Here is a 20,298-nt window from a genome sequence, read left to right on the forward strand (position 1 = left end):
AAACTCAAATATAAATCTGAATGAAATACTGATACAATACAATGGGGATGAACACTGGAAACATGCTAGGCGAATGAAGACAGACACATAAGGTGTCTGATTACATTTAGTTGAAAAATTCAGTATAGGTAAACTCATAGACACAGAAAGATTAGTGGTTGCCAGGAGCTGGGGGGAGACAGGGAAGAGGGACTGTTTAATGGGTACAGGGCTCCCTTTTGGGGTGATGAAATGTTTTGGAACTAGATAAAAGTGATGGTTGTACAATATAGTGAATATATTAAGTACCTCTTAATTGCAGACTTTAAAATGGTTAATTTTGTTACATAAATTTTACCTCACTGAGATAAAATGTAAAAGGCAAAAAATTAAATAAATAAACCTGACACCACTTCTGCCCGAAAAGAATTGTGAACCTATTAAGAAGGATCAAAAGCACATGAATAGCATCGTTAATTAGCTTGAGACAAGTACTAAACAGAAAAAGTGCTAAGGAGTTTATGTTTAACTGCAAGGAAAAAAGAGAGCTTCATGCAGCAGGTGACATCTGAGTCAAGGCAAAGACTAGACAGAAAAGAACCTTGAGAGAAAAATAATATCTTCCCTACCTAAATCAGGAGTGTCTTGTGAGACCCAAGAAAAGAAAAAAAAATTGGGAAGGAGAATGTTTTTTAAAATGTGAAACAGGGGCACCTAGGTGGTGCAGTCGATTAAGCATCAGACTCTTGGTTTCAGCTCAGCTTATGATCTCAGCGTCCTGGGATCTAGCCCAGCTTAGGGCCCGATGCGCAGTAGGGAGTCTGCTTGAGATTCTCTCTCTCTAATCTTCCCCCAGCTCGCACTCTCTCCCTCCCTCTCTCTCTAAAATAAATAAATAAATCATTTTTTTAAAGTAAAACATTCATTATGGAAATGTGACTCATTATTAGTCCTGGTTTTAAAACTCCAATTTGTTGCTGCTTGCAGTTTTCCTATCTGTTGAAACCAAGATACAAAGGACGCATTAATGACAATTTAAGAAGTAGTATTGTGTAATTGTGATAATGCTATTAGAATCAATGGTTCTCCCCTTCCATTTACCATCTTTAAACTAAATTGTATGACCTTGTATGTAGAAATGCTTTACAAATGTAAATCATTGATGTTCACGTTAAACAAAAGGTCTATAATCACAGCTAAATCCATTCCTGAAAAAAACTTAAACATGGGCAGCACTTTCCCAGCCTAAATAAGTATGACCAAATCAGATGAGTGGTGCTGCCATGTTTTACTTTACTTAACCAATGAACTCAGACCCTGCCTTTCACAGCCACTTTTTCAACTAATACAGCATATTTGTGTCTACCTTTCTTTATCTTGCCCTGAAAGAAAACTGAACTTGAAACTGAATATCTTTTAAACTGCAGAAATGACAACAGGTGCTTTCTAGAGCAGCACTGTCCAACAGAACTTTCTGTAATATTGGAATATTGGCTATTTAACATTTACATTACTTCTGGAATCCACCTAAAAGACTTTTTTCTTCCTTTCTCTCTGTTCGGTCTTTACAGTTTTCATTGCTTTCTTCCTTTAATTTCAGTTCAGAGGACTACTGCCTGTTTTCTTCTCTTGTAGTTCCATATAGCTGTTTATGCAAAATATTCACCAAGGTGTTCCATCTCAGCTTTAAAAGAGCCCCTCCCCCCCAAAAAGAAACGGAGGAAAACAAAACTGCCAAAATAAACACTAAAAAATAAATAAAAATTAATAATCTAAGATAGTAGTGAAAAATTTCCTTCCTCAAGACTTCAGTGTCTATTCTTACGAATATTGACTAGCTTTAAATAAATTTTTTCCATACATTTCTTTATGTTGAAAGGCTTGGGTCTATCACCTATGTAGGGTGACAAACTAGATGCTAAATTGTTCCTAATTGTTAGCATTTTAATTAAGCCTAATGTATTTTAAACGCACAACCACAGAAGTCCTATTATCCATTTCCTAGACAATAAAGTGTTAAGACTTAAACAAAAAAATTCTAAACTAAATCATCAGATGTTCTGAGCATGGTGGATTTCTTTTTCCATAAGAGAATAACACAAAATAATGTTGAGATGGATTACTATATTATTACTACAGAGAATCATTGACTCAGGGTATTTAAAAAAACAGAAGTGATATCTGTTCGAATTCGACGGTTGGAATAGCCGCCACCAGCTAAAATTCTATGGGAAGTTTTCCTCATGTTTGAGCTGAAGTCAGCCTTTTCTGAACTCTCGCCCCTACTCCCTATTTTTGTCCTAGCTCTGCCTCACGCTGTTCCTGTGAAGGAGTCTCTAGAGACTTTTACCACAGAGAGCATCGTCCAATCTACTGCCCAGTCCCAATGAGTTGTCAGTTGGCCAATCTAACCGTCCCGCACACCCTTTCTCCCTCTTGTTTTCCATAGGACAGTTTCCCAGCGCTGTCCTCACCCAAAGGTCTGCCATTAGTCTATCAGGACCTACACCTGCACAATGTGGGGTTTGGAACTGAGATTCAAGCCCAAAGCGGCCTTACCACCTGAGTCTGGGGGGACCAGGGGCCGCTCGGTCACCCTTACACTATCCCTGCCCCTCTGTCCAGGCAGTCCAAGTAGGCCTCCTCCTATCCAGGGATAATGGCGTTCCGGTCAGACAGCGTCGCCATTTTAGGCTTTAAAAGGGATGCTCCTCAGAAAAGTAAACGCCTCCCTCTACAGCCCCACGCGAGGGCTACAGTAAACATTCTTGCTACTTGCCTCTTTCCGTACCCTGTCAGGCCCGAAGCCGCGGAGACAGGATCCCCTCAGACACCAATCTGGCGGCTGGATCTGGTTAGGATAGTTCCCAGTAGCCCCATGCTGTGCGCGCGGGTAAACGCTCGCTCCAAAGCCTGGCGCGTTTCTGGGGGTTGCTGGTGACGTAGCTCTTGCCCTACGCCGCAGAGGGGAGGGGGGCGGTTCGTGGGAAGCTGGTCTTCATCCTTTCCCACCCGTAATACCTGTTGAAAGTTTGTTTCCCTTGTGATACTGCCCAAATACCGGTGGTTGTGCTGTAAGGATTCTCTTGAAAAGATTAAACACATACACAAAGTAAATATGAATTCAAGGAAAGAAGAAAACTAACCTGGAGGCAACAAGTGGTCACAGATTTCTCAATAAAAGAGACATTTGCTGGAATGCTGAGCTGAAGACAAGCCCCTCACTGGTGTTCATGAGAAATCCACTTTTTTTTCTTTTTTTTTTTAAGATTTTATTTTTTTATCTGAATTCTGTTATTGATGACATTGTCTCCTATTGTTCTCATCTATTGATTATGCCATTTCTTAATTCTATGTTTACTTTCCTCACTACAGAAATAAAATAGAATTACTCTTCATTCCTCCCCCTGTGTTTATAACTAGCTCCTGAATAACTGATTTTATATACAGATACAGACAAGAATTTAGATCTGCGTCACTACATAACAGAACTTCCAAACTTCTTTTTCTTTTTTTTTTTTGATATAGTGTTCTATGATTCATTGTTTGTGCATAACACCCAGTGCTCCATGCAGAACGTGCCCTCTTTAAGGCTAACCCATCCTCCCAACCCCTCCCCTCTAGAACCCTCAGTTTGTTTTTCAGAGTCCATTGTCTCTCATGGTTTGTCTCCCCCTCCAATTTCCCCCCTTCATTCTTCCCCTCCTGCTATCTTCTTCTTTTTTTCATAACATATATTGCATTATATGTTTCAGAGGTACAGATCTGTGATTCAACAGTCTTGAACAATTCACAATGCTCATCATAACACATACCCTCCACAAAGTCTATCACACAGCCACCCCATCCCTCCCACCACCCCCACTCCAGCAACCCTCAGTTTGTCTCCTGAGATTAAGAATTCCTCATATCAGTGAGGTCATATGATACATGTCTTTCTCTGATTGATGTATTTCGCTCAGCATAACACCCTCCACTTCCAACCACGTCATTGCAAATGGCAAGATCTCATTCCTTTTGATGGCTGCATAATATTCCATTGTATATATATACCACTTCTTCATCCATTCATCTGTCGATGGACATCTTGGCTCTTTCCACAGTTTGGCTATTGTGGACATTGCTGCCATAAACATCAGGGTGCACATACCCCTTCGGATCCCTACATTTGTATCTTTGGGGTAAATACCCAGTAGTACAATTGCTGGATCGTATGGTACCTCTATTTTCAACTTTTTGAGGAACCTCCATACTGTTTTCCAGAGTGGCTACACCAGCTTGTATTCCCACCAACAGTGTAGGAGGGTTCCCCTTTCTCTGCACCCCCACCAACATCTGTCGTTTCCTGACTTGTTAATTTTAGCCATTCTGACTGGTGTGAGGTGCTATCTCACTGAGGTTTTGATTTGGATTTCCCTAATGCTGAGTGATGTTGAGCACTTTTTCATGTGTCTGTTGGCCATTTGGATGTCTCCTTTGGGAAAATATCTGTTCATATCTTCTGCCCATTTCTTGATTGGATTATTTGTTCTTTGGGTGTTGAGTTTGATAAGTTCTTTATAGATTTTTGATACTAGTCCTTTATCTGGTATGTCATTTGCAAATATCTTCTCCCATTCAGTTGGTTCTCTTTTGGTTTTGTGGACTGTTTCTTTTGCTGTGCAAAAGCTTTTTATCTTGATGAAGTCCTAATAGTTCATTTTTGCCCTTGCTACCCTTGCCTTTGTCAATGTTTCTAGGAAGAAGTTGCTGCGACTGAGGTGGAAGAGGTTGCGGCCTGTGTTCTCCTGTAGGGTTTTGATGGACTCCTGTCTCACATTTTGGTCTTTCAACCATTTGGAGTCTATTTTTGTGTGAGGTAAGGAAATGCTTTTTCTGCATCTATTGAGGGGATCATATGATTCTTGTTCTTTCTTTTGTTAATGTATTGTATCTCGTTGATTGATTTGCAGATGTTGAACCATTCTTGCAGCCCAGGGATAAATCCCACTTGGTCGTGGTGAATAATCCTTTTAATGTACTGTTGGATCCTATTGGCTAGTATTTTGGTGAGAATTTTTGCATCCATGTTCATCAAGGATATTGGTCTGTAATTCTCCTTCTTGATGGGGTCTTCGTCTGGTTTTGGGATCAAGGTAATGGTGGCCTCATAAAATGAGTTTGGAAGGTTTTCCTTCCATTTCTATTTTTGGGAACATTTTCAGGAGATTAGGTATTTATTCTACTTTAAATGTTCAGTAGAATTCCTCTGGGAAGCCATCTGGCCCTGGGCTTTTGTTTGTTGGGAGATTTTTGATGACTGCTTCAATTTCCTTAGTGGTTATAGGTCTGTTCAGGTTTTCTATTTCTTCCTGGTTCAGTTTTGGTAGTTGATACATCTCTGGGAAAGCATCCATTTCTTCCAGATTATCTAATTTGCTGGAATATAGTTGCTCATAATATGTTCTTATAATTGTTTGTATTTCTTTGGTGTTGGTTGTGATCTCTCCTCTTTCATTCATGATTTTATTTATTTGGGTCATTTCTCTTTTCTTTTTGATAAGTCTGCCAGGGGTTTATCAATCTTGTTAATTCTTTCAAAGAACCAGCTCCTAGTTTTGTTGATCTGTTCTACTGTTCTTTTGGTTTCTATTTCATTGATTTCTGCTCTGATCTTTATGATTTCTCTTCTCCTGCTGGGTTTAGGCTTTATTTGCTGTTTTGTCTCTAGCTCCTTTAGGTGTAGGGTTAGGTTGTGTATTTGAGACCTTTCTTGTTGATTGAGAAAGGCTCATATTGCTATATACTTTTCTCTTAGGACAGACTTTGCTGCATCCCAAAGATTTTGAACAGTTGTGTTTTCATTTTCATTGGTTTCCATGAATTTTTTAAATTCTTCTTTAATTTCCTGGTTGACCCATTCATTCTTTAGTAGAATGCTCTTTAGCCTCCACGTATTTGAGTTGTTTCTGAATTTCCTCTTGTGACTGAGTCCTAGTTTCAAAGCATTGTGGTCTGAAAATATGCAGGGAATAATCCCAATCTTCTAGTACTGGTTGAGACCTGATTTCTGTCCTAGGATGTGATCTATTCCGGAGAATGTTCCATGGGCACTAGAGAAGAATGTGTATTCCATTGCTTTGGGGTGGAATGTTCTGAATATGTCTGTGAAGTCCATTTGGTCCAGTGTGTCATTTAAAGTCTTTATTTCCTTGTTGATCTTTTGCTTAGATGGTCTGTCCATTTCAGTGAGGGGGGTGTTAATGTCCCCCACTATTATTGTATTGTTGTCAATGTGTTTCTTTGCTTTTGTTATTAATTGGCTTATATAATTGGCTGCTCCCATGTTAGGGGCATAGATATTTACAATTATTAGATCTTTTTGTTGGATAGACCCTTTAAGTAGGATATAGTGTCCTTCTTCATCTCTTATTATAGTCTTCAGTTTAAAATCTAATTTGTCTGATATAAGAATTGACACCCCAGCTTTCTTTTGGTGTCCATTAGCATGGTAAATTGTTTTCCACCCCCTCACTTTCAATGTGGGCGTGTCTTTGGGTCTAAAATGAGTCTCTTGCAGACAGCATATTGATGGGTCTTGTTTGTTTATCCAATCTGATAGCCTGTGTCTTTTGATTGGGGCATTTAGCCCATTCACATTCAGGGTAACTATTGAAAGATATGAATTTAGTGCCATTGTATTGCCTGTAAGGTGACTGTTACTGTATATTGTCTGTATTCCTTTCTGGTCTATGTTGCTTTTAGGCTCTTTGCTTAGAGGACTCCTTTCAATATTTCTTGTAGGGCTGGTTTCGTGTTTGCAAATTCCTTTAGTTTTTGTTTGTCCTGGAAGATTTTTATCTCTCCTCTTTTCAATGACAGCCTAGCTGGATATAGTATTCTTGGCTGCATATTTTTCTCGTTTAATGCTCTGAATATATCATGCCAGTCCTTTCTGTCCTGCCAGGTCTCTGTGGATAGGTCTGTTGCCAATCTAATGTTTGTACTACTATAGGTTACATATCTCTTCCCCCGAGCTGCTTTCAGGATTTTCTCTTTGTCTCTGAGAGTTGTAAGTTTTACTAATAGATGTCGGTGTATTGACCTATTTTTATTGATTTTGAGAGGGGTTCTCTGTGCCTCCTGGATTTTGATGCCTCTTTCCTTCCCCACATTAGGGAAGTTCTCTGCTATAATTTGCTCCAATATACGTTCTGCCCCTCTCTTTCTCTTTCTTCTTCTTCTGGGATCCCAATTATTCTAATGTTGTTTCGTCTTAGGGTATCGCTTATATCTTGAATTCTGCCCTCATGATCCAGTAGTTGTTTATCTCTCTTTTTCTCAGCTTCTTTATTTTCCACCATTTGGTCTTCTATATCACTGATTCTCTCTTCTCCCTCATTTATCCTAGCAGTTAGCGCTCCCATTTTTGATTGCACCTCATTAATAGCCTTTTTTATTTCGACTTGGTTAGATTTTAGTTCTTTTATTTCTCCAGAAAGGGTTTCTTTAATAACTTCCATGCTTTTTTCAAGCACAGCTAGGATCTTTAAAAATCATGATTCTGAACTCTAGGTCTGACATTGTACTAATGTCCGTATTGAGTACGTCCGTGGCAGTTGGTACTACCTCTTGTTCTTTTTGTTGAGGGATTTTTTCCATCTTGTCCTTTTGTCCAGAGGAGAATAGATGAATGAGAAAACAAAATGCTAACAGGCTAACAACGTCCCCAGAAAATATACACTAGACAAATCAGAAAAGACCTGAAACCTGGGGAAAAGAAGAAAAAAGAGAAAGAAAAAGATCAAAACAAAAACAGAACAAAACAAAAAAAAACCAGAATATGATCAAATATGATCAGGCTGGTGCATAGATCAGTGCCACACACTAGATTTTGGGTATATTTTGGTCTGTTAGAAGAAAGTGCCTCCCAAAATTTTAAAGAAAGAAAAACTTATATATGTAGAAAAATAAGGGTTGATACAATGAAGGGATGGAATATGACTGTAAAGATGAAAATTATAAAAAATTTTATAAAAGGAATTGATAAGAAGTTGTTTCAAAAAAGAAAGAAGAGGATTTAAGAAAAAAAGAAAAGCAAAGGGAGAGAATGTGATCAGGCAGGACACTGAAACAAAGCCATACACTAGAGATTTAGGGTATATTTTGATCTGTTAGGAGAAACTGTATCTCAAAATTTTAAATAGAGAACAGCTTATCTATATATGCCAAAAATAATGGTAACTACTATGAAGGGATAGAATATGACTCTAAAAATGACAAAAAAATTTTTTAAAAAAGGGATTGATAAGATGTTGGTTGAAAAAGGAAAAAAGAAAAATTTAAAAAAAAGACAGTTAAAAAAATTAACTTTGAAAGACTAAAGAATCATGGTAAAAAAGCCATGAATTATATGTGCACTATTCCCCTAGCTCTGGAGTTCTGCTGTTTTCATTGATCGGTAAACTTGGTCTTGGCTGGCTGTTCTTGCTGATCTCCTGGGGGAGGGGCCTGTTGCCGTGGTTCCCAAATGTCTTTGCTGGAGGCGGAATTTGCCCTGCCCTTGCCTGGTCTGGGCTAAGTAATCTGCTCCGGTTTGCTCTCGGGAGCTTTTGTTCCCTGCATGCTTTTGGTACAGCTTTGGAGGATGAGAGTGAAAATGGCGGCCTCCCAATCTCCGCCCCGGAGGAGCCAAGAACTCAGGGCCCTGCTCCTCAGTAAGGCCCCAGAGAAAGGCAGTCAATCACTCCTGTCTCCCCAGTCTCCGGCCGCACTCCATGCTCACCTGGCCCGTGACTGAGTGTTTCTATCTCTGGCACACAACCCCATGTGGAGTCTCCAAACCCAGCAGATCCCTGCGGCGTGCTTCTGCACCGCTCCTCCCAGGGGAGGAATGTGAGTCTTCCCGGATCTGCCATGTGTTGGGTCCCTGCTGGAAGAGCAGTGGCCTGAGTATGCCGCAGATCACGGTTTATGGGAACCCCGAGCTGAGAGCCCGTGCCTCGGCTCCGTCTCTGCAGCCAGCTTCCCTGCTCCGATACCTGGGAGCTCTGCCGCACTCAGGCACCCCCGGTCTTTCTGTGACCCCGAGGGTCCTGAGACCACACTGTCGCACGAGGCTTCCACACCCCGCTTAGTCATTGGAGCAACGTCCCTCAGTGGAGTCGACTTCTAAATGTTCTGATTTTGTGCTCCATGTCTCTATCACATGCCAGAAGCAACTGACAGAGGCCCCCTCCCCCTCCGCCTATCCTCCCGAATATCGTCTCGGATTTACTTCTCCGCATGTCCTACCTTCCAGAAAGTGGTCGCTTTTCTGTTCAGGGAGTTGTTGCTATTCTTTTCTTCAATCTCCTGTTGAGTTCGTAGGTGTTCAGAATGTTTTGATCCCTATCTAGCTGAATTCCTGGGACCAGGTGAAATTAGGTCTCCTACTCCTCCGCCATCTTGCTCTGCCCCCTAAAATTTTATTTTTTTAAGTAATCTCTGCACCCAACTACAATCCAGAGATTGAGTGGCATGCTTCACTGTCTGAGCCAGCCAGGTGCCCCTTTTCTTAATGTAACTTTATAGACCATAAAACTGAGGCCCAGACTTGGGGGTGGGGAAAGACTAGAATTAGGATCTCTAGCAGGCTTACATTCTCAGATTACTTCAAGTAGCTCCCACTTTGATGTGCCATTGATTTAGATAATGCCAGTTTAAAAGTGGACTTGAAGTAGTACTCCATGTTCAAAATGAAATTTAAAATAGTTTGTTTCATTTGAACACAAATTATCACCAGAACACTGCATTCCTTGACGTTGTGAGTTTGTGAACCCCATTTTAACCAAAGCTGAAATTATTCTCTCATGCTATTGTAGTACTCCTCAACATCATACCTATACTGTTTTTGAAGCTGTGAGCCCAGATATGGTACCATAATAGGTGAATGCATTGTGTTTAAAGTCCTTTATCAAAGCAAACATCTAAAAGCAGTAACAAACTAAATCAAAATTTCTATAAATAGTCCTATTCCCTGGAAAACATTTCCCTAGGCATTCCATACCACCACAGGAGGCCATCTAGCCCACCAACTAGAATAATCAAATGCTAAATGTAGCTGGAATGAACCCGAAAAATAATTTTATCTAATTCTTTCATTTACAATTGAGGAAACTGAGCCCCAGGTAGAAGAGATATTTTTTAAGTTACACAACAATTTAGTGCCGGAACTAGAAAAAGAGCCCAGGTATCTGAACTTTAGTGGTCCTTCCACCAAACCCCATACATACCAAAATTAAATGGCATCTCAAGCAAATGGAGAAAGTTTTGGGAAGAAGTCACACAAAGTTTTTGTCTCCCAAGATTTAGACACAAGAAGGGGTGAGAAAAATAAAATGAAACAACCAAAAAACACCCAAACACACTCTAATGATGAGAAAGGAAAGCAGGGGATGATGAATGGGAAGAGGTAGAAGCAATAGTTTTAAGTAATCTCTGCACCCAACTACAATCCAGAGATCGTGTGGCATGTTTTCACTAGAAAACAGTGAGTTTTTTACAAGTGTGAGCATCCATGAATCACTCTGGCCACGTGAAATTATTAGAATCAGCAAACAGGGTAAAAGATTTTGGCTCACATCCACTTTTACAAAGACAGATATTTGCCATTTTAATCAGCTGTCTCAAAGTAGTTTCTCTCCTGTTTGCTCAACCACTGAATCTTATACATACTTAATCTTATACTATACAAATTTAAGTAATTATCATTATGATTATGGTTATAATTAACATAACTTCTGTATTCGTGCAAAAACTATCTCTCTGGTAGTTGAATGTGTCTTTCAAAAGCCTTGTATTTCAGAAGCTAGATTAAGGCTGGCATATCCAAATTGTGGAAATTTTACTTTTTTTGTCATTTAACTAATAGAATATATCCCTTTGGAGTTGAAGCATAACACTTTTATTCCCCAAGGTTTGAACTTTGTACAAATTAATCTGACAAACCAATCTGTGCCAATTTGTTAATATTTGTTGCCAAACTCCATTGGAATATATTTGCAATTTAGCAATAGCTTTGTGTAATGAATGGCAATCAGGGAAACCTGGAAAGGTTTAATTACTCTTCAATTCCTTTTCTGTTTGTTCCTTAAAACTATATATATACATACATATATATAATACATGCATAAATAAATGTAATATATTAATATATTAAATTGTTCAGAATGGCTAAAATTAACAACACAAGAAACAATAGGTGGGGATGTGAAGAAAGGGGAACCCTCTTACACTTTTGGTGGGAATGCATACTGATGCAGTCACTGTGGAAAACAGTACAGAGTTTCCTCAAAAAGTTAAAATTAAAACTACCCTAGGATCCAGCAATTGCACTACTATTTACCAAAAGAATACAGAAATACAATAATTCAAAGGGATATATGTACCCCAATGTTCATAACAGCATTATCTACAATAGTCAAATTATGGAAATAGCCCAAGTGTCCATTGACTGATGAATGGATAAAGAAGAAGTGGTATATATATATATATATATATATATATATATATATATATATATATATTGGTGGTATATATATATATATATATAATATTATTCAGCCATAATAAGAATGAAATCTTGGGGTGCCTGGGTGGCTCAGTCGTTGAGCATCTGCCTTTGGCTCAGGTAATGATCTCGGGGTCCTGGGATCGAGCCCCGCATCAGGGTCCCTGCTCCGCAGGAAGCCAGCTTCTCCCTCTCCCACTCCCCCTGCTTGTGTTCCCTCTCTAGCTGTGTCTCTCTGTCAAATAAATAAATAAAATCTTAAAAAAAAGAATGAAATCTTGCCAATGGCAATGACATGGTTGGAGCTAAAGAGTATTATGCTGAGTGAAATAAGTCAGAGAGAAAAAAATACCATATGATTTCACTCATATTTGCAATTTAAGAAACAAAAAAAATGAACAAAGGGGGGAAAAGAGACAGAGGCAAACCAAGAAACAGGCTCTTAACTATAGAGAACAAACTGATGGTTATCAGAAGGTAGGTGGGTGGGGGGGATGGGTTAAATAGGTGATGGAGATTAAGGAGTGCAGTTGTCATCATGAGAACCCAGCGTTGTATGTAAGTGTTGAATCACTAAATTGTACACTTGAAACTAATATTACACTGTATTTTAACTAACTGGAATTTAAATAAAAACTTTTTAAAAAGTTCATGTACTTACAAATGCTTTTAATTATAAATATTTATAATATATATAATAAAAAACAAATAACGAAAAATACAGGAGTAAGCTTCTGAATATCGTGTCACAGATTTCAAATGGCTTTCAAATGTATTTTCTCATTTCCTTCCAGTGATATACTATTTGCCAGAAAACAAGACTAAATTCTTATGAGTACATAGCCACTGCTATGTTTTGTTACAAAGACAGTTAAATTCATGGCTTGATAATAACTATTAATTAACAAGTAATAAAAGTCAATAATTCATCTTGATGAATATTACAACTACATCATATTTGGTGAGTTTCATATTACTACTATGGAGTATTTGCAAAGAATCTCTGGCACAATTTCCATTATAATAAACATAACAAATATTAGTATAGAAGGTACAGCTTCCCAAGCTTCTCAGAGACATTATTGATTTGCCATTTTCAATATATTATCTCATAAATAGAATAGTTTGCTTTTTTTCTGTCTCTTCTACTTCATGTGCAAAATATTGCCAAATAGTAGGACAGGAGTAAGGTGCTAGTAGCAAATTTCCTTATTTTACTAAGATATAAATGAAATCATGAATCCAATTTAACTGTGTAATCATACTTGGTTCATATTTCCCATTTCCTTTTTTTGTAATACTCAGGTGCCTCAGATAAGATACACCTCTGATTGTGTTAAGCAGGAAAGATTCCATTAAAAAATAAATATGTCAGTTATAAAGTCCTGTTTCCCAAACATTTAACCTTGAAATTTAGTATTTACAATAAAATTCATTTCTCCAGATTACAAACTCACAAACATCCTTCAGAGAATCTAAATAGAGCATGTTAATTGATCCTTTAACTCCTAAAATATCTATTCTTCATCCTTACAATATAAGCTAATATAAGCACTAGCAACAAAAGCACCTCATTTTCTTTCTTTATTATTTTCTTCACTGAACCCCCCCCATACAAGTCAGGCACAGTTGATTACTGGGATTTGATTATATATTTATAAGAATGACTCATCTATGAATAAGCAGCAGGTTGTTACGTTCAGGATGGAATTTAAACAACACTGACTCTTAAAAGCAAGAGAGCTCACCACCAAGTGTGTACTCTGGGAGCAGTCTCCAAATCCAACCTATTCCCCTAAGCTACAGCCTTCAGCCACCTACTGGTCTTGCTATCCTTGACATCATTTGCTGTGCTGTAGCAGCACCCAATCACATGAGAGGTGCATGGGAAGGGATATGTAGCAAATACCTTACAAATCATCTCCTGCCTTTGTGTGATACCATGTGAGCTGCAAAGCATCTTTATATATGTCATTTGAGCCCCACAGAAAATTGTTGAAAATGATTGAGAGGAGAGACTATTATATACATCAGAATATGAGAAAACTGAAACTCAGTGGTTTAAATAATTTACCGAGTACAGCACTACTAGCTAAATAGAAGGGCTGATACTTGAACCTAGAATGTCAAACTTATAAGTCTTAGTGTTCTCTCTACTATCCCTCAAATGGGGATATCAGTGATTTTTAATGATATTTTACACATTTTGTTGCAATCATTTCAATTCTACCTTCGGAGATTAATGTACAATTAATTGCATATCACAAGCACAAGATTTGGTTGTCTGGACAAAAATACACTATTGTGACTCCAACCCTAACTGTCCAAAAATTCCTTCTCTGTCCCCCATATATGTGCATATTATGGAAAGTTCTGTATGTACGTATAAATGTATGAGAATTGACAGAACTTTCCATAATTAAAAAGAGAACTGTTAACAAAAACCTGGCTGAGTGGTATTTGAGTGTAGTAGCCCAGGTATATCAAGGAAGCCAAAGGAATAAAAAAGATTTAAAGTAATTGTGTTTATTCTTCAAATAGGAAAAGGCATTGGATATATTTTTTTAGTGGTCACTGATGAACTTGGAGTGGTAGAAGTGGAATTCAAACTGCAATCACTAGCAATAAAAATAATAATAGCCACAATTATTAAGCACCTACTCCATGCTACGAACCGCACTACCATTTATTTAATTTTAAACATAAAAATATAACATACATTATAATATATATACAAAAGAGGGCATATGTCATTAGTGTAGAGGTCAATGAGTTTTCCAGAACTGAACATGCCTATATAATTGTACCAAGATCAAAAAGTAGAACATTACTCACACTAAGAACTTTTTAAAAGTATTTCATTCTTACAACAATTCAATGAGGTAGTTATTCTTGTTCCCATTTTTTAATATGAGAAAACTGGTTCAGAGATGTTCACATGTTCAAGATTACCCAGTTTGTAAATAATAGAGAGGGGTTTGGAGTATTTTCCTCTACCTGCAAAGTTCATGCCACACATGCTTTTTAAAAGTTTAACAACAATATGAAGGATAGATACAGGACTAAAATTTGAGTAACCAGTAGAGCTGAGGGAAGATTTGAAAGGAGATGATCCCTGAGGATAGTTGCAGACTAAGGGGAAGGAATTAGTGGAGAGGAAATGATCAAAGATACAAGAAAAAGAAAAGTTAGGTTGCTAAAGAAATGGGAGATACAGGGTTAACCAAGAAAAACAGAAACATGTTCTTTTACAACTGAAGGAAAGGAGAATGAAGATATGGGGAAATACTGAGATGGAGTAGAGATTGTAGAAGCAAGAGAGTCCAGCTGTATTAAGAATAGGAAGCACAAGGGTAAGGTGAAGTTTTAAGTATCGTTTCAGGCAAAACCCATGCTTTAATTAAAGTGAGACAGTGGAAGAAATATAATAATCAGCCAACATTTATTGAACACAAAATATTACAGGCACTCTTCTAAGTGATTTACATATTTTGACTCATCTAAGCCAATAAACAACTCTGTAATATAGGAACTAATGGTCTCCATATTTTATAGATCATGAAACTGAGGTTAAGTATCCAGCTTAAGTTCACATTAAAAAAACTAATAAGTGGTAGATTCAGAATTTGAACCCAAGCAATCTGGTTCCAGATTCCTTGCACGTAGATATGGAAGTGTTTGTTCACAAGAAAACAAGAGTGTCAAACACACAATAGATGAGCTATCAGAAAAGTGGATGGGTGAGGTAGGAGGAGGGACATATGAATAAGTAGAATTTAATTCAATTAGGTATAGAGTCCTGAACTGAAGTCTCAGTATGGCACTTACCAGATGTGTTCTAGTAAGCATAGAGAATGTATAAATTATCCCAGTGAGAACTACTCTGCAGAAGGCCTATGTGCTACTAATTCTAGAAATCATTATTATGTGACTAAGTGTAGAATCTTTCATGTTTTGAAATCAAGAGCATTAATCTGAGATAAATCTCCCAATTCCTCTTTTTACCACCTTAACACCCTTGGTTTTTAAATCCTCCACCAGAAATAGAGTACATATGCAGGTTGTGAGAATCTCTGTATATAGTGTCAAATGAGGGACATGTAAAACACACATCAATCCTCAAATTCCCTGGTAGCTAATAGCCTGTCACATTGGGCAACATTTTCAATCCCTCCTATGGCTTAATACCCAAATGTAAAGGTCCAGAGAATGACAGATTGAATATCATTTGTGCTCATTAACAATTTACTGGTGGTTTATCAATTTCCTAGCCAAGAGATTGAGGCAGAGGACATTAAAGTTTCAGTATGATAAGTGGTAAAAGGAAAAATCTACCAGGAAAAGATACAGAACTTCAGATATTACATAAACAGAAAGGTGGGAAGTTGGGATTAAGACAGACTTGTCCTATTTCTCAACTTGACCAAACAGCCAGTCTTATGCTTTTGCTTTGCCATCCATCAATTTGTGCTCTTTCAAATTTCAGCACAATTCCTTCAAAAGAAAAGCTTGGTGTTTGCTCTGGCTTCTTTCCTGAGTAAATATGTTCTACTATCAGACAAATCAGATTCCCTCCTCAAAAACTACACTGCAAAATATTAAGGGAGAGAGGCTAATGTCAAAATAGCAAAGCTCAAAAATATCTGAAGGGAAATACATATAGCTTTGCTGAACACTTACCATACTTTGCAAGTCCAAATCCTGCAAAAATACTCCCCATCTATTTGTAAAGAAAGTTTCCAAATTTCTTAGTGGCTCAGTGTCATGAGAAAATACTATAATCACCATAGCAAAAGTAGTTACACATAAGGGAAAACTGGCTGCATTCTCAAAATTCTTTGTTCACTAAGGAAATGCCTTGATATCTATAATAACTTCAGAAACCACAAGTGTGTATGCATGGGGACAGCAGATACCTTATAGAATTTCAGTAATAGTACTTTTTCCTATTCTAAAGGCCAAGTGATTCCTGACCAAGAATATGACTTTACCTGTTTCTTTACTATACAAAATAGTGATTTGTCTGTTCAAATAAGATACTTAAAAAGTCTTTGACATGGTGCACTGATTTCTGAATGGACAGATTTAAAAAATACTTCATTGCATTATTATTTTTCTTGGTGGTTGTAAATGGAGGTTTGACTGTGTTGATTTATACTATATTGAAAATTCCTGCATTAGCCTGAAAAAAACACTAAGAGCCTTATATCCACTTGCTTCTGGAACTGGCAAATGAATCTTCTCAACCTTCATATCATCTAAAGTATTTCATGGGTCCAAGTGTCTGTTTTTCCTTTTAGAAACTCAAAAGTTTTATTCCTGCTTTATTGCTTAATTGTCTTTGTCAAGTCATTTAAAATTTCTGAGCCTCAATTTCTTCATCTGCAAATTTGGGCTAAGAGCACTTTAAAGTGCTGCTTTGAAGATCAAATTAGTGCTAATTTGAAAATCAAATTACATAATTTATGAGAAAATGTTTTGTATAGTAAATGTAAGGTGAATCATTTCATAGGAATACTACACAAACAAAAGTTTTTTTTAAAAAAAACTAGTTGCCCATTCTTGTTTAACAACATTAGAAAGAAAAAAAGGAAAACTTTGTTTTTCATATCATAAAACAAACATGACGGAATGACCTTTAATATTTTTTCTGCCTTTATACAAAGAGGAAACTGAACAGGGACATTTAGAAAGGAGTGTTCAACCCTGAATTGTCCCTCTCATGTACAAGCCCCTAATGAGCCTCATTAAGGAAAAGGAATAAACACACAGATAAGAGTAGATTGCTCATCACAGTCTAGTTTTTATACTGACCACCTGGCTGATGGTTTTTATAATAATTCAACATTTTGCAGTAGTAGTACTTGGCAGAAAAATACTGGCCTTCCTCGAGGGCCTGACAGTTTAACTGGCTACAGAGCTACAATTGGACTGCCTCAAATTACAATGCCATTTCAATTTTCTATTGAGAAAGAGGATGTAATAGAGGAAGGCACAGAAAGGCTAGAAATGAGCCTAGTGGCTGAGAACTCACATCACCTGTTTAATCATGACTGTACTATTTGTAAAATATCCTCATAAGTATCACACCTTAGTTCATGCCAGTGGCACATGGCATATGTTTTCAAGCATCCCAGGCCTATTTTGGACTGGAACAATAAATACTTCATTTTGTTTCTTTATTTGGATGGTAAGAAAAGCCTGGTAAAAACCTAAAAGAAAAGTACCTGTGCCTGAAATTGTGTTGTTAATTCTCTCTCTCTGTCTCTCTCAGTTAAAGGTATTCCATTACGCCTGTGCCTCATTTTGCTACTGAGTCAAATCTATATTTTTGGTCTCAGTTATGACAGTGATATTGCTCTGTGCCCCTTTTTAGAATTCTAAAATTTTATTATTTACTATGGATGATCAAAGAGATAGGGTTTTAAGAGAACTGCAAACTCCTGAGCAATGCACATAAAAGGATACCATATTCTTACATTTATTATTTTGCTCACAATTTAAATTACTGTTTAAAAATGTTATACAAACTGAAGAGTTCACCATGCTGTAATAACACAAAGTAGCTGATTTAATGAAAAGAAAAAAAAAAATTGAAAGGGAGTCACAGCAAGCTTGTTTGATTGGAATGTTAATGAGATCCACTAACATCACCAGTATCTCTGCTCCCTCTTGGACCCTTCCTCATTTATGAGCCACTTTTAAATCAGGGAATTACATTTTAAGGAAAACCATTTACCCAAATTTAATTAATCTGAACGAGAATCAATGTAGCCCTCTTAGTCAGTTTACCAATTGAATTAATTAATTTTATTTTAATTTCTGTTTCTGGATCACCTAGTAGGAATACAGGGATCAAGGAATAATACCAATGAAAAATAAGTCACATTTAGAAAAGAAGTGTTTATATATGAATAGTCATTTTGAAACATGCCTTTCTTCCCAACTGTTCTGCAAATAATCACTGGGATCAATCTGTACCAATTGGAATAACTGGCTTTATATGAAGTTATTACCAGAAGGGGCACAGTTGAAGTGCAGTCCATTTTATTTTCTAAACTCCAACTTGATAACCATATTAAAGTAAACATGTTAATGCTATCAATTTCAGGATAAAATTTGTTTTTATTTCTAACCACAATGTTCAATTATCTTTCATTAAATGTATTTTATAACACAAAACAACATTGCTAATCTACCCTAGGCCTGGGAATCATAAAAATTTGTTGAGATAGTATTTTATAAGTCATGTAATTGTTTTCCTGTATTCTATCTCTATTTTCAAATTAAGCTATGGGTAGGGAGGCAATATAAAGAACACATGCTGTATTTAAGAAATTTTGAGTTCAAACTCCAAGCTTAACATTAAGTTTCTAAGTAACCTTAGATCAGTCATTTAACCTCTCTGTGCCAGTCTGTGTTTCATCTCTAAAATAAGAGGTTTGCATTAGATTATTCTTTATGTGTAACATTCTATGTTTTTTGTTTCATTTTAAGGCTAAATGAAGTCAACAATCAAGCTATTTTAAATGATTATTTACCTCAGCACCCACCACAACCAACAAATGAAACTGGTTATATTTTTCTATTGTTATATGCCAAAAAATTGGACAACCTAGATGAAATGGATAAATTCCTAGAAACAAAAAATCCTAAAACTGAATCAGGAAGAAATAGAAAATTCAAACAGACCAATTACTAGCAACAAAATAGAATCAGTAGTCAAAAAATTCTCAACAAAAAAAGTCCAGGACCAGATGGCTTCACGGAATTCTATCAAACATTTGAAAGTTAATACCTATTTTTCTCAAACTATTCCAAAAAACAGAAGAGGAAGTAATGCTTCCAAATTCATTCTACAAAGCCAGCCATTACCCCAATATAGAAACAAGGTAAAGACACTGGAAAAAAAAAAAAAAGAAAAGGAAACTGTGGGCAGATATATCTGATGAACATAGATGCACAAATCCTCAACAAAGTATTAGAAAACTGAATCCAACAATATATTAAAAAATAATCTATCATGATCAAGTGGATTTATTCCAGAGATCACAAGTCAATCAACATAATATATCACATTACCAAGAGAAAAGATAAAAAACATATGATCATTTCAATAGATCCAGAAAAGGTGTTTGGAAAGTACAACAACCATTCACAATAAAAATCCTCAACAAAGTAAGTTTATAGGGAACATATCTCAATCTAATAAAAGCCATTTATGAAAAACCCACAGCTAACATCATCCTTAATGAGGAAAAACTGAGACCTTTTCCCCTAAGGTCAGAAACAAGACAAGGATGCCCATCCTCACCACTTTCATTCAACATATTATTGGAAGTCTTAACCACAGTAATCAGACTAAATAAATAAATAAATAATATCCAAATTGGTAAGAAGTAAAACTTTTACTATTTGCAGATGACAAGATATATATAAAAAGCCTAAAGACTCCACCAAAAAACTACTAGAATTGATAAATGAATTCAGCAAAGTTGCAGTATACAAAATTAATGTACAGAAATCTGTTTCTAAAGAATTATAGAATAAGTATGTTACCTACTTACCTATAGAATCCCCTTCTAGCACTTTTCCTCCCCTTGTTCCTTGATTCACGTTGGCATGACACTATGACAAAGAAGAAACCACATATCTATCACTACTTGGTTATCTCTGAGAGTGCCTCTGCTTCTAGGTCAGCTTCTATCCAGGAGGCTGTGAAATTCTCTGTCCTCAATAAGGCCCTTCTATTGTCATCACTGACCTTCACCATTGTTATATTGTTCACT

General features: G+C 36.9%; 1 pseudogene; it reads left to right on the plus strand.

Moving 5' to 3' along the window:
• Positions 1-2,638: 2,638 nt before the first annotated feature.
• Positions 2,639-20,298, plus strand: part of LOC114207449 (protein lin-28 homolog A pseudogene) — a 29,939-nt pseudogene continuing 12,279 nt past the window's right edge.

The sequence above is a fragment of the Eumetopias jubatus genome, unplaced genomic scaffold (assembly GCF_037043125.1).
Source record: "Eumetopias jubatus isolate StellerSeaLion01/CBP00866 unplaced genomic scaffold, mEumJub1_p1.0 scaffold_11, whole genome shotgun sequence".
NCBI lineage: Eukaryota > Metazoa > Chordata > Mammalia > Carnivora > Otariidae > Eumetopias > Eumetopias jubatus.